Genomic DNA, 14298 nt, shown 5'->3' with positions numbered 1-14298 from the left:
TGAGGCGGGCAGATTACTTGAGCTTAGGAGTCGGAGACCAGCCTGGCCAACGTGGTGAAATTCAGTCTCTACTAAAAATACAAAAATTACTCAGATGTGGTGGTGCGTGCCTGCAATCCCAGTTACTCGGAAGGCTGAGGTGTGAGGATCATTTGAACCTGGGAGGCAGAGGTTACAGTGAACCAAGATCGTACCTCTGCACTCCAGCCTGGGTGACAAGAGTGAGACTCAAAAAAAAAAAAAAAAAAAAAGTGGGGGAGGGGCGTTTAGTCCCAGCTCTGTGACCACGGGAGAATCATCTCTCCTCTCTAAGCCTCCTTTTCCTCCCCTGTTCCGTGGTCAAGGAGAACTATCCAGCCCTGCCTACCTTACTGGGTTATTGTGACGCTCAGGGGAGATAAAGAATCTAGAAACCCTTTGTAAATTATCAAATACCAAACAAACAAGGCATTGTTCTCACTACTGAGTAAATTACCTTGACAAATGTTAGAGACCTGCCCCTTTCATCTCACAGAGCTTCTCTTTCTAATAATCCTTCATGTCATTATTGCACCTTAAGCTTTTCAAAGCACTTGTATTTGTATTGTGTCATTTGCTCCTGACACCATCGCTGTGTGGGTGGCTGGGCAGGGCTGCCCCTTGCTGGGCATATTAAGTGCACAGGCTCAGAGGGGTGAAGTCATCATGAGTCCCGGCGTCAGAGGTCCAGCATCACGCGGCATACTGTGGCTGAGCCAGGCCTGAGCTCGGGTTTCCTGACTCCAACTCAGGACCTGCTTCCAGCTCTTGGGGTTGCTCTGCTCCCAGCGTTGGCCAGCTGTTGTTCTGTTTAGATTCTAAACCTTTCACAGACAGGATCTTCTTTAGGGGGATTCACTTCTCCATAGCAGTGAGCAAGGTCTTTGGGTGCAGCTAATTCAGAGGACACTTGAGCCTTTGCCAGTGAGACAGGCTTGGGTGGGTTGTTTGTTGAGACAGAGTCTCATTCTGTTGTCCAGGTTGGAGTGCAGTGGCACAATCCTAGTTCACTATAACCTCCACCTCCCAGGTTCAAGCTATTCTCATGTCTCAGCCACCCGAGTAGCTGGGATTACAAATGTTCACCACGGCCAGGCGCGGTGGCTCCAGCCTGTAATCCCAGCACTTTGGGAGGCCGAGACGGGCGGATCACGAGGTCAGGAGATCGAGACCATCCTGGCTAACACGGCGAAACCCCGTCTCTACTAAAAATACAAAAAATTAGCCGGGGGAGGTGGCGGGTGCCTGTGGTCCCAGCTACTCAGGAGGCTGAGGCGGGAGAATGGCATGAACCCGGGAGGCGGAGGTTGTAGTGAGCTGAGATCCGGCCACTGCACTCCAGCCTGGGCGACAGAGCCAGACTCCGTCTCAAAAAAACAAAAAAACAAAACAAAACAAAACAAAAGCAAATGTTCACCACTACGCTCGGCTAATTTTTGTATTTTTAGTAGACATGGGGTTTTGCTATGTTGACCAGGCTGGTCTGGAACTCTTGACCTCAAGTGATTCACCTGCCTTGGTCTCCCAAAGTGCTGGGATTACAGGTGTGAACCACCACGTCTGGTCCAGGTTTGGGCTTTAAAAATAGACTCAACCCAGGCTCGTGTGAGTTTGCCAGGCTCCTTTATCACTCCTTGTGATAGTGGTCAGCAAACAGCCAGGTCACAGGTGTTTATTTTGGACCATCTTGGAAGCCTTCCTCCAAGTGTGATTCTAACCATATAGGCCACAGAATGCCTAAGTACCTCACAAAATTGATCGCTCAATCTCACAGCTACTGAGGGTTGTTGGTATCCAGGGTTAGGGCGAGGCAAGGAAATCTGTGGGTGTTCCCTGACCTGGAGTTGCTCACAGTTGGAGGAATAATACCACAAATGAAGATAACAGCAAAGAAGGTGGTACGAGGGCCCTGGGTGAAAGATACTAGGAGCTCTCAGAAATATGGAGATTGGGGCTGGGCATGGGGCTCATGCCTGTAATCCCAGCACTTTGGGAGCTGGAGGCAGGAGGATCACTTGAGCCCAGGAGCTTGAGATTGCAGTGAGCTATGATTGCATCACCTCATTCTAGCCTGGGTGACAAGATCGTCCAAAGTCAAAAAGAAAGAAAGAAAAAGAAAGAGAGAGGCCTGGGCATAGTGGCTCATGCCTGTAATCCCAGCACTTTGGGAGGCCAAGGCAGGAGGACCACCTGAAGTTGGGAGTTCGAGACCAGCCTGACCAACATGGAGAAACCCTATTTCTATTAAAAATACAAAGTCAGCCAGGTGTTGTGGCACATGCCTGTAATCCTAACTCGGGAGGCTGAGGCAGGAGAATCGCGGGAGGCGGAGGTTGCTGTGAGCCGAGATCGTGCCATTGTACTCCAACCTGGGCAATGAGAGCAAAACTTCTCTCAGAAAAAAAGAAACGAAGGAAGGAAGGAAGAAAGAAAGATAGAGAGATAGAGAGAAAAGAAAGAAAGAGGGAAGGAAAGAGGAAAGGAAGGAAGGGAGAAAGAAAAGAAAGAAAAAGAAAAGAGAGAGAAAAAAAGAGAGAGAAAGAAAAAGAAAGAGGCTGGACACGGTGGCTCACGCCTGTAATCCTAGCACTTTCGGAGGCCGAGGCAGGTGGATGTCCTGAGGTCAGGAGTTCGAGACCAGCCTGGCCAACATGGCAAAGCTCTGTCTCTACTAAAAATACAAAAATTAGCCAGGCATGGTGGCATGTGTCTGTAGTCCCAGCTACTTGGGAGACTGAGGCAGGAGAATGATGTGAACCATGGAGGCAAAGCTTGCAGTGAGCTGAGATCACGCCACTGCACTCCAGCCTGGGCGACAGAGCGAAACTTTGTCTCAAAAAAAAAAAAAAAAGAAGAGAGAGAGTGAGAAAGGAAGAAAAAAATAAGGGAGGGAGGGAAAGAGGAAAGGAAGAAAAGAAGAAAGAAAAGCAAAGCAAAGAAAAAGAAAAGCAAGTCAAAGAAAGAGAGAAAGAAAGAAAAGAAAGAGACAGAGAGAGAAAGAAAGAAAGAAAAGAGACAGAGAGAAAGAAGAAAGAAAGAAAGAGAGCGAGAAAGAAAGACAAAAGAAAGAAAAGCAAGGCAAAGAGAAAGAAAAGCAAGGCAAAGAAAGAGAAAAGCAAGGCAAAGAAAGACAGAAAGGAAAGAAAGAAAGAGACAGAGAGAAAGAAAAGAGACAGAGAGAAAGAAGAAAGAAAGAGAAAGAAAGAAAAAGAGATGAAAGAAAAGCAAGGCAAACAAAGAGAAAAGCAAGGCAAAGAAAGAAAGAAAAGAAAGAGACAGAGAGAGAAAGAAAGAAAGGAAGAAGGAAGGAAGGAAGGAAGGAAAGAAAGACAGAAAAGAAAAAAGAAAAGAAAAGGAAAAGAAAAGAGAGAAAGAAATAGATCTTGGGATTCAGAGGCCCTGAGGAAGCTTCCTGGCTGAGGATACCACTCCCAAGTGGTCTCCAAGTCAGCCTGAAACATTCTTGCTGTTTGTGAATCACACCGGGAAACAGCCCTTGCAACATTCCAGGAGGCAAGAGCCTGGACCTTGGTCTGACTGCTGATGGATGGTGAATCAGGGAAAAGGGCACCGGATAGGCAGCCCGGAAATGCAGGGCTCTGTGCCTTGTTCTGCACAAGAACCAAATGAGGCAGACAGATTCAGGTACTTTTCCTATCACTGTAAAATGCCTGGGAGACCAGAGTTTGGCCCCAACCTGGTTGTCCTGACTTCCCACTGTAGCAGCCTCCTCTGAAATAGGTGATGATTTCAAGAGGGAATGCCAGGCAGGCACTGGCAGTCCCAATCTAAGATTTAACAAAGAGCAAAGTTTGGCTGGGCGCAGTGGCTCATGCCTGTAATTCCAGCACTTTGGGAGGCCAAAGTGGGCGGATCACTTGAGGTCGGGAGTTTGAGACCAGCCTGGTCAACATGGTGAAACCCCATCTCTACTAAAAATACAAAAATTAGCTGGGTATGGTGGCAGGCGCCCGTAATCCCAGCTAGTCTGGAGGCTAAACCAGGAGAATTGCTTGAACCTCGGAGGCGGAGCTTGCAGTGAGCCGAGATCACACCATTGCACTCCAGCCTGGGTGACAGAGTGAGACCCTGTCCCGGGGGGGGAAATAAGGAAGGGCAAAGCTAGAATGTAAGTGGGCCAGACTGGCAATACCTATTCCATCTCACCCTCCATTTCCTTTTCCTGAGTCACAGAGGCGCTGAGTGAGACAGAAAAGAATGATGTGAGTTCTTCATCACAACATATATAATCGTTAAAAAAAAAAATCAGAGACAGCCTAAATGTGCAACAATAGAGAGATGATATGAAATAAATTATAATATGAAATAAAGTATAAAGTTAAGTAGCCATTCAAAACAACAAAGCAGAGACTCATGCCTGTAATCTCAGCATTTTGGGAGGCCAAGGTGGGAGGATTACTTGAGACGAACCTAAGCAACATAGCAAAAACCCATCTCTACAAAAAATACAAAAATTAGCCAGGCATGGTGGCGCCCACCTGTAGTCCCAGCTACTCAGAAGGCTGAGGTGAGAGGATTACTTGAGCCCAGGAGGTTGAGACTGCAGTGAGACTGCAGTGATTACACTACTGCACTCCAGCCTGTGTGACAGAATAAGACCCTGTCTCAGAAAAAGACAGAAAGAGAGAGAGACAGAAAGGAAAGAAAGAAAGAGAGAGAGAGAAGGAAGGAAGGAGGGAAGGGAAGAAGGAAGGGAGGGAGGGAGGGAGGGCATGGTAGCTCATGCCTGTAATCCCAGCACTTTGGGAGGCTGAGGCAGGAGGATCACCTGAGGTCAGGAGTTTGAGACCACCCTGGCCAACATGGCAAAACCCCATGTCTAGTAAAAATACAGAAATTAGCCAGGCCTGGAGGTGCACACCTGTAGTCCCAGCTACTTGGGGAGGCTGAGGCAGAAGAATCACTTGAACCCAGGAGGCGGAGGTTGCAGTGAGCCAAGTCTGCGCCACTGCACTACAGCCTGGGTGACAGAATGAGACTTTGTCTCAAAAAAAAAAAAAAAAGAAAGAAAAAGAAAAGAAAAGAAAGAAAGGAAGGAAGGAAAGAGAAAGAAAGGAAAAGAAAAGAAAAAAGAAAACAATATACACGAATATCTTTGTGACCTTGGGGTACAGGAAGAGTTTTTAAGTAAGATCCAGTAAGTGCCAAGCCAAATAAAAGATTGATAAATGTTTCTACATTAAAATTAAGAAATCTTGGCCGGGCGCAGTGGCTCAAGCCTGTAATCCCAGCACTTTGGGAGGCCGAGACGGGCGGATCACGAGGTCAGGAGATCGAGACCATCCTGACTATCACGGTGAAACCCCGTCTCCACTGAAAATACAAAAACTAGCTGGGCGAGGTGGCGGGCGCCTGTAGTCCCAGCTACTCGGGAGGCTGAGGCAGGAGAATGGCGTAAACCCAGGAGGCGGAGCTTGCAGTGAGCTGAGATCCGGCCACTGCACTCCAGTCCGGGGGACAGAGCGAGACTCTGCCTCAAAAAAACAAAAAACAAAAACAAAAACAAAAACAAAACAAGAAATCCTAGCTATAAAAGGGCACTGTGAATAAAATGAAAAGTCAAGTCACAGAGATGATGGTTGGAATGCATACAAGCAACAAAAGGCTCAAATCCCAAATAAGCAATAAGAAAGGCAGGCAACGCAGTGAAAACATGAGCAATGACTTGAACAGGAAATTCACAGAAAATACGGAAATGCCAAAAAGCATATGAAAGAGTGCTCAACTTTATTTGTTATCAGGGAAACCTAAACTAAAAGCACAATGAGATACCAAATATCTAAAACTAAGAATGACATTTCTAAGTACTGGTGCTGATATGAAGCAACTGGACCTCTAGCACTGCTAGGAGTGCAAATCGTTATGCCCACTTTGGAAAACAGTTGACATTATCATCCGAAATTGAAAATAATGCGTTCGGGCTGGGTGTGGTGGCTCACGCCTGTAATCCCAGCACTTTGGGAGGCCGAGGTGGGTGGATCATGAGGTCAGGGATTCGAGACCAGCCTGACCAGCATGGTGAAACCCCATCTCTACTAAAAATACAAAAATTAGCCAGGCGTGGTGGTGGGCACCTGTAGTCCCAGCTACTCAGGAGGCTGAGGCAGGAAAATTGCTTGAACCCGGCAGGTAGAGGTTGCAGTGAGCTGAGATCGCGCCACTGCACTCTAGCCTGGCGACAGAACGAGACAACATCTCAAAAAAAAAAAAAGAAAAGAAAAGAAAAGAAAAAGAAAAAAGAAAATAATGCATTCTCTGTGACCCAGCTATTCTTTTCCTAGGTATGTACTTGTTATGGTCTGAATGTTTGTGTCTCCCTAAAATTCATATGTTGAAATCCTAACCCCCAAGTGACAGTATTAAGAAGTAAGGCCTATGGGAGGTGATTAGATCATGAAGTCATAGCTTTCGTGAATGGGATTAGCGCCCTTATCATAAAAGAGGCTGTAGGAGCTTCTTTGCTTGTTCTGTCATATAATGACACAACAAGAAAATGCCATCTATGAAGGAAGCAGGACCTCACCAGTCACCAAATCTGCTGGTGCCTTGATTTTGGACTTCCCAGCCTCCAGAACTGTTAACAATAAATGTTTGCTGTTTATAACTTGCCCAGACTATAGTATTTTGTTACAGCAACCAGAACCAACTGAGACAATACTGAACAGAAATGTATTCAGCTTACACAGGGAACATGGACAAGAAGACTCTTGGCAGCATAGTTTGTAGTAACCCCAAAGTAGAAACAACTCGAATGTCCATCAGGAGCCAATCATGGGTAGTATATTTATAACATAGGGTATTATATAGTAATAATGAATGGACTACAGATGGATAAAACAAACACAGATAAATCTCTCAAATAAAAGGAAAAGAGAAATAAAAGAAAAAAGCCAGGTACATGGCTGGGCGCAGTGGCTCACACCTGTAATCCCAGCATTTTGGGAGGCCGAGGTGGGTGGATCCCTTGAGGCCAGGAGTTCGAGATCAGCCTAGTGAACATGGTAAAACCCTGTCTCTACTAAAAATTAAATAAATAAATAAATAGAAAAAGAAAAAAACCAGGTACAAAAGAATACACACTGTGTAAGTTTATACAAAGTTCAAAAGCAGGCAAACCAAAACCATAATCTTTAGGTGATAAAAGAACAAAGAAAAGGTAAGAATTACCAGAAAAGTTAGGATAGTGGTTACCTTTAATAAGTAAGGGGGAATTCCTGACAGCAGAAGATCCTGAAGGGGGCTTCTAGGTTGGTGGCAATATTCTATTTTTGGCCTGGTTAGTGGACACATGGATGTTGTCTTATAATAATTCTGAGCCAGGTGTGGTGGCTCACACCTGTAATCCCAGCACTTTGGGAGGACGAGGTGGGAGGATCACGAGGTCAGGAGTTCAATACCAGCCTGACCAACATGGTGAAACCCCGTTTCTACTGAAAATACAAAATTAACTGAGCGTGGTGGTGCACACCTGTAATCCCAGCCACTTGGGAGACTGAGGCAGGAGAATCACTTGAACCAGGGAGGTGGAGGTTGCAGTGAGCTGAGATCGAGCCATTGCATTCCAGCCTGGGCAACAAAAGTGAAACTCCATCTCAAATAATAATAATTTTTAAGCCATGTGTTCATGTACCATGCACCTTTCTGAATGTGTTTTATTTGATTAAACTATGTGTAATTGCCAATATGCAGTCATTTTTTTTTTTTTTGCAGATCGCAGATCACAGAACTTTATTAAGATGAAATAACTTTATTAAGACGAATTACACAGAAGCTACCAGACTAAGCCAAAATCCATGAGGTTCATGTGAACTTACAGTTACACAAATAAGAAACAAATGGCATATCCAAAACCATAAGGAAATATCCTGATGCCCAGGTGATGAAGGCTGGGGTGAATAAGTCCACATATTTATTTCAAGTTGTTAAAGAGTTTGTGGGCCACACAATGGTCCCTTGCATGCAAAAAGTCAAAGAGCTCCCCCGTGCAATCCTCTTCTGTATGTGATTAAGAGCATACATTGCTCATCACAGAGGTCCAGCCGCTCCTGGGCCTTTACACATTTCTCCAACTGCTCGCATTGCTCTCTCACTGTTGTTAGGGGATCCTGATGTAGAAACACTAATTCCTCCTCTTCTTCTTCCTCCTCCTTAGTATCTCTAGACTCGGTCAGCATCTTTCGCTCGTCCTCCAGTCCCATGTCTGGTTACAGTTCTGGATTCAACACGAGCAGCAACAGTGGCACCTAATCCACTTCAGGATCTAGAAGGACCTGTAAGGTTCACTTAGCAGATATCCAGCGATCTGGATGGAAGTCAACATACAGTCATTATTAACCTACAAAATGAGAATTCATGTGATTCAACCCAATATTTCACAATACAAAATAATTTACTAAGGCCAGTGGCTTACACCTGTAATCCCAGCACTCAGGGAGGCTGAGGCGGGTGGATCACCTGAGGTCAGGAATTCGAGACCAGCCTGACAACATGGAGAAACCCCATCTCTACTAAAAATACAAAATTAGCCAGGCGTGGTGGCACATGCCTGTAATCCCAGCTACTAGAGAGGCTGAGGCAGGAGAATCACTTGAACCCAGGAGGCGGAAGTTGTGGTGAGCCGAGATCGCGCCATTGCACTCCAGCCTGGGCAACAAGAGCGAAACCCCATCTCAAAAAAAAAAAAAAAAAAAAAAAATTACATTAAGTTAAGCAACCATTCAAAATGATGGTTGTGACTGGGCACGGTGGTTCATACCTGTAATCCCAACACTTTGAGAGGCCGAGGACGGCAAATTGCTTGAGTCCAAGAGTTTGAGATCAGCCTAAGCAACATAGTGAAACCCCATCTCTACAAAAAATAAAAAAAATCAGCCACGTGCAGTGGCATTGTAGTCCCAGCTACTTGGGAGGCTGAGGTGGGGGGACCACCTGAGTCCAGGAGGTGGAGGCTGCAGTGAGGCGTGGTTGCGCCACTGCACTCTAGTCTAGGTGACAGAGTGAGACCCTGTCTCAAAAAAACAAAACAAAACAAAAAACAACAACAACAAACAAACAAAACCCCCCCAAAAAAAAACGAAAAGAGAAAAAGATGGTTGTGAAAACTATTAACAGCTTAATTCACCATTTATTCATTAAGCAAATATCTCCTGGGGGCTTATCATGAATCAGGCATATTTCTTTTCTTTTTTCTTTTTCTTTTTTCCAAGATGGAGTTTCGCTCTGTCACCCAGGCTGGAGTGCAATGGAGCCACGTCTCGACTCACTGCAACCTCCGCTTCCTGGGTTCAAGCGATTCTTCTGCCTCAGCCTCCCGAATAGCTTGGACTGCAGGCGCACGCCAACATGCCCAGCTAAGTTTTGTATTTTTAGTAGACACGGGATTTCACCATGTTGGCCAGGATGGTCTCGATCTCTTGTCCTCATGATCTGCCTGGCTCAGCCTCCCAAAGTGTTGGGATTACAGGCATGAGCCACTGTGCCTGGCCTGAACCAGGCATATTTCTAGGCACTGGGAGAAATTATCTCATTGCACATTAATGGGAAGAAGAAAACATAAACAGATCAAGAAATATCTAGAATGTCATATTTGTGGTAAGTGCTGTGAAGAAAAACAAAACAGAGTGAGGATATAGGGAGTGACAAAGAAGTATTTTAGGAAGCATGGACAAAAAAGCTTCTCTGAGGAGATGACATTTGCAAATACAAGAGAATGACAGGAAGGAGGGAAGCCGGGTGAGGCGCTGGGAGAGACAGCTTGCAGGCAGAGGAAAGAGCGAGTGCGCAGGCCCTTAAGCTGGAAGGTGCTTGGCAGGACTGAGGAACAAGGAGGCCAGTGTTGTTGGATCAGAGTGAGGGGAAGGGGGAATAGGAACACATGACACAGGAGAAGTGCCAGGAGCTTGATCGAGTACGGTATATGTGCCCCAACAAGGACTTCGGATTTCATTTTTTTTTTTTTTTTTTTTTTTGAGATGGAGTCTCTCTCCATCACCCAGGCTGGAGTGCAGTGGCACGATCTCGGCTCACTGTAACCTCTATCTCCCAGGTTCAAGTAATTCTCCTGCTTCAGCCTCCCAAGTAGCTGGGATTATAGGCGTGCACCACAACGCCCGGCTGATTTTTTGTATTTGTAATAGAGACGGGGTTTTGCCACGTTGGCCAAGCTGGTCTTGAACTCCTAACCTCAGGTGATCCGCCCACCTCAGCCTCCCAAAGTTCTGTGATTACAGGCGTGAGCCAGTGTGCCCAGCCTGGATGCCATTCTGAGAGTGATGAGATGTCATTGGAGGATGGAGAGGAGGAGGTAGGATGATTTGATGTGTAGTTCCGAAGGAAGACTCTGGCTGTTCTGTCGCAGAGGGAGAGTAGGAGGATAAGGGTGGAACCAGGGGTTCCTGTTAAAATACTATTGCAGCATCCAGGTGAGAGATGTAGGCGGCGTGGACTAAAAGGGTAGTGGTGGTAGCATGGAGAGTTCAGGAATCAGGATCAACAGATTTTCTAAGTAGAACCGGAATAGGATTTGTTGATGAATTGCATTTAGGGTAAGAGGAAGAGGAATCAACAACATGTATGATGCTTTAAAACAAAATTGAGACAATTCTATATATAGTTTGGTCAAAACTCTTTTCAAAATGTTCTTAAATTACTTTTGGAGTAAGAAACTTACGTATAGCAAATTAGAAGAAATCGAGGTGGGGAGACAGGGTATATTCATAGATGGATGGATAGCACCATTTTAAAAAGCAGAAGGTAATTGCACATCATACAAATTGCCACAGAAGGTAAGGAAAGGAAGAGGCCCCTAGATCTGGAGGATGCAGGTCTTTACTGAGGAGGCAGGGCGTGTTGAAAGAGGAAGGTGGAGTTAGACCAGGTAGGGGTGGATTGAGGGCTGAGCCTCAGAGTTTAGGACAGGGTGGTGGGAAAAACACTGGCTTTCGAGTGGGAGGAATTAGGCTCAAGTTGCAGTGCAGCCACTTACCAGGTAAGTGAATGTGAAGATTGGATAAAACATCTGTGACCCACCCATTAGGTTCTCAGTAAAGGTGAACAACTATGAACTGTTCTTTCTATAATATCCAGTCTTAATTTTCAGATTTTTCTATTATTTCTTTATTTAGGTTGACAAATCCTGTTCACCAGAAATTACAGCAGAGATTGTAGACAGGAAGCTGCAAGTGAAAGAGGCACAATGAGAAATCAATCTTGGACGCATTTGGTAGACTCCTATAGTTAAGTAATAACTCACACAGTTAGGTAATTGCATAATGATTGATAGCCCAGAAATTGGAGGTTATCCAGTAATTTTGTCACATAGTCATGTCTCCCTCTGCTGGCCAAACTTGGTTTGTTTTTTTTTGTTTGTTTTTGGTTTTGTTTTTGAGATGTCGCCCAGGCTGGAGTGCAGAAGCTCAATCTTGGCTCACTGTAACCTCCACCTCCTGGGTTCAAGTGATTCTCCTGCCTCAGCCTCCCGAGTAGCTGGGATTACAGGCTCGCGCTACTACGCCCGGGTAATTTTTGTATTTTTGGTAGAGACAGGGTTTCGCCATATTGGTAGAGACGGGGTTTCGCCATGTTGGCCGGGGTGGTCTTGAACTCCTGACCTCAGGTGATTCACCACCTACCTCAGCCTCCTGAAGTGCTTGGATTACAGGCATGAGCCACCGCTCCTGGCTGGTTTATTTATTTATTTATTTATTTTTTGTTGTTGTTGTTTGTTTTTTTTGTTTTTTAAGAGACAGGGTCTCCCTCTGTTGCCCAGGCTGGTCTCAAACTCCTGGGCTCAAGGGATCCTTTTGCCTCAGCCTCCCAAAGTACTAGGATTACAGGTGTGAGCCATTACACCCGGCCAGAGCTTGGTTTTTGTAGGGTATAGCCAAACCTGAATTACTTGTATTTGAGTATTTGTAGACCCCAGAGTTACCAAACAGTGAACTCTGTCTTCTTTGTATAAACTTACCGTGGCTGTCACTGGGACCACACTGGAAGAAGGTGGTAGAACGGGAATCCCCTGTGGAAAAATAACTTTTTTTTTTTTTTTGAGATGGAACCTTGCTCCATTGCCCAGGTTGGAGTGCAGGGGCACAATCTTAGCTCACTGCAACCTCTGCCTCCCAGGTTCAAGCAATTATCCTGCCTCTGCCTCCCCAGTAGCTGGAACTAGAGGCACATACCACCATACCTGCCTAATTTAGGTATTTTTGGTAGAGACAGGGTTTTACCATGTGGGCCAGGCTGGTCTTGAACTCCTGACCTCAAGCAATCTGCCTACCTTGGCCTCCCAAAATGCAGGAATTACAAGCATGAGACACTGCGCCCTGCCCAGAACTTTCATTATCAAAGGAAATGCAGCAAAGGAGCTTCTTCCTCCCACCAAGCCAGTGATGGGTCTGTATTCAATGAAGTTGTCATTCAAACCAGGACTGGGAAGCAGCTGATCTGTGCCTTACCATCATAGGAAGCTCACCCCGCAGCACAGGGGAAACACTAGGAGGGTTGCAGGTTTGGAGTCTGTAGACTGTGCCAATTGGCTGTGTTTCCTTTCCTAGTCACTTAATCAGTCTGAAGCTTAGGGTCCTCCTTATAATGTGAGGATATTAATATTTTCTCCTTTCCTGGGATTTATGTGAAGATCAAGTGAATAACAAATGTGACAATACTTTATTAACTGTTAATCACTCTACAAATCTAAGGGTTTATTCCTGTAATTTCTTTGTCTCACCTTTCCATTTTCTCGCCTTGAAGGTTTTTTTTTTTTTTTTTTTGACAAAGTTTTTCCCTTTCTGTCCAGACTGGAGTGCAATCACGCGATCTCGGCTCACTGCAACCTCCCCCTCCCGAGTTCGAGCAATTCTCCTGCCTCAGCCTGCCGAGTAACTGGGGTTACAGGTGCCCACTATCACGCCCGGCTAATTTTTGTATTTTTTAGTAGAGACAGGGTTTCTCCATGTTGGCCAGGCTGGTCTCGAATTCCTGACCTCGTTATCCGCCCACCTCGGCCTCCCAAAGTACTGGGATTAGAGGCGTGAGCCACCACGCCAGGCCTTTTAAAATTTTATTTATTTGGCCGGGTGCGGTGGTTTTATATATATACACAACATAACTATATTAATAATATTAACTATATATATATATATATATATATATATATATATACTTATTTTTTGAGATAGGGTCTCACTCTGTTGCCCAGGCTAGAGTGCAGTGATGTGATCTTGGCTCACTGCAACTTCTGCCTCCTGGGCTCAAACCATCCTCCCACCTCAGCTTCCTGAGTAGCTGGGACTACAGGCATGTGCCACCACACCTGACTAGCTTTTGTATTTTTTGTAGAGTTGAGGTTTTGGCATGTTGGTCAGGCTGCTCTCGAACTCCTGAGCTCAAGCAATCCACTGGCCCCCGCCTCCCAAAGTGCTGAGGTTACAGGCATGAGCCGCCTCCCTGAGGCAAATATTAACTACCTTAATTGTAGCCAGAACTGTGTTAGGTATGGGAAAAGGAGACACAAAGACAAAAACCATGGCTCTTGCCTTCAACACTTTATGGTGAGAGAGACAGACTCAGTTAGCCACAGTACAAGTCAAACTGTGATGAGTACTAGGAGTCTAGCTAAACAGAGAGCTATAACATCATGAAGAGAGGAACTTTTTTTTCTTTTTTACAAATTAATTAATTTTTTTTAAAAGATGGGAGTTTCAGTATGTCTCTCAGGCTGGTCTTGGACTTCAGTGCTTAAGTGATCCACTGTCCTCAACCTCCCAAAGTGCTGGGATTACAGGCATGAGCCATCGCACCTGGCCAAAAGGAAAAATAATTCTGGTAGAGTCAGGGGAGTCAAATAAATCTTCCCAAAAGAGATGATGCTCATATGGGACTTTATTTGAAAAAATATTTATTGAGCACATACTATGTGCTGGAAGCTGCACTAGTCATTGTGATCACAAAAATGAATAAAGCAGACATGCTATGACTTAACAGACCAGGGGAGGTGGACAAATTATGATTTACTTACATTTGTACTAATTTCTATGAAGGAAAGTACAGGGAAGGTTGAGAACCTATTACAGAGGGACATAACCTAGGTTGGTAAATCAAGAAAAGTATCCTTAGGAGGTATCTAGGCAGAGATGGTGAGGATAAATATTCTAGAAGCAGAGACACAATGTGTAAAGGCCCTGTGACAGGAAGTTGGAAGGGAGCTGGACAAGGTCATTGTAACTATATATATATATCTCAAAAAAAAAAAAAAAAATC

At 45.2% G+C, this 14298-nt stretch overlaps 1 pseudogene; it reads right to left on the bottom strand.

Moving 5' to 3' along the window:
• Window positions 1-7948: 7948 nt before the first annotated feature.
• On the bottom strand, window positions 7949-8237 carry LOC111554504 (annotated as a pseudogene).
• Window positions 8238-14298: the final 6061 nt, after the last annotated feature.

This window comes from Piliocolobus tephrosceles, chromosome 15 (assembly GCF_002776525.5).
Source record: "Piliocolobus tephrosceles isolate RC106 chromosome 15, ASM277652v3, whole genome shotgun sequence".
In the NCBI taxonomy this organism is placed as follows: Eukaryota; Metazoa; Chordata; class Mammalia; order Primates; family Cercopithecidae; genus Piliocolobus; species Piliocolobus tephrosceles.
The sequence above is the reverse complement of the archived record's forward strand: the minus strand, read 5'-3'. Positions and strand labels throughout refer to the sequence as shown.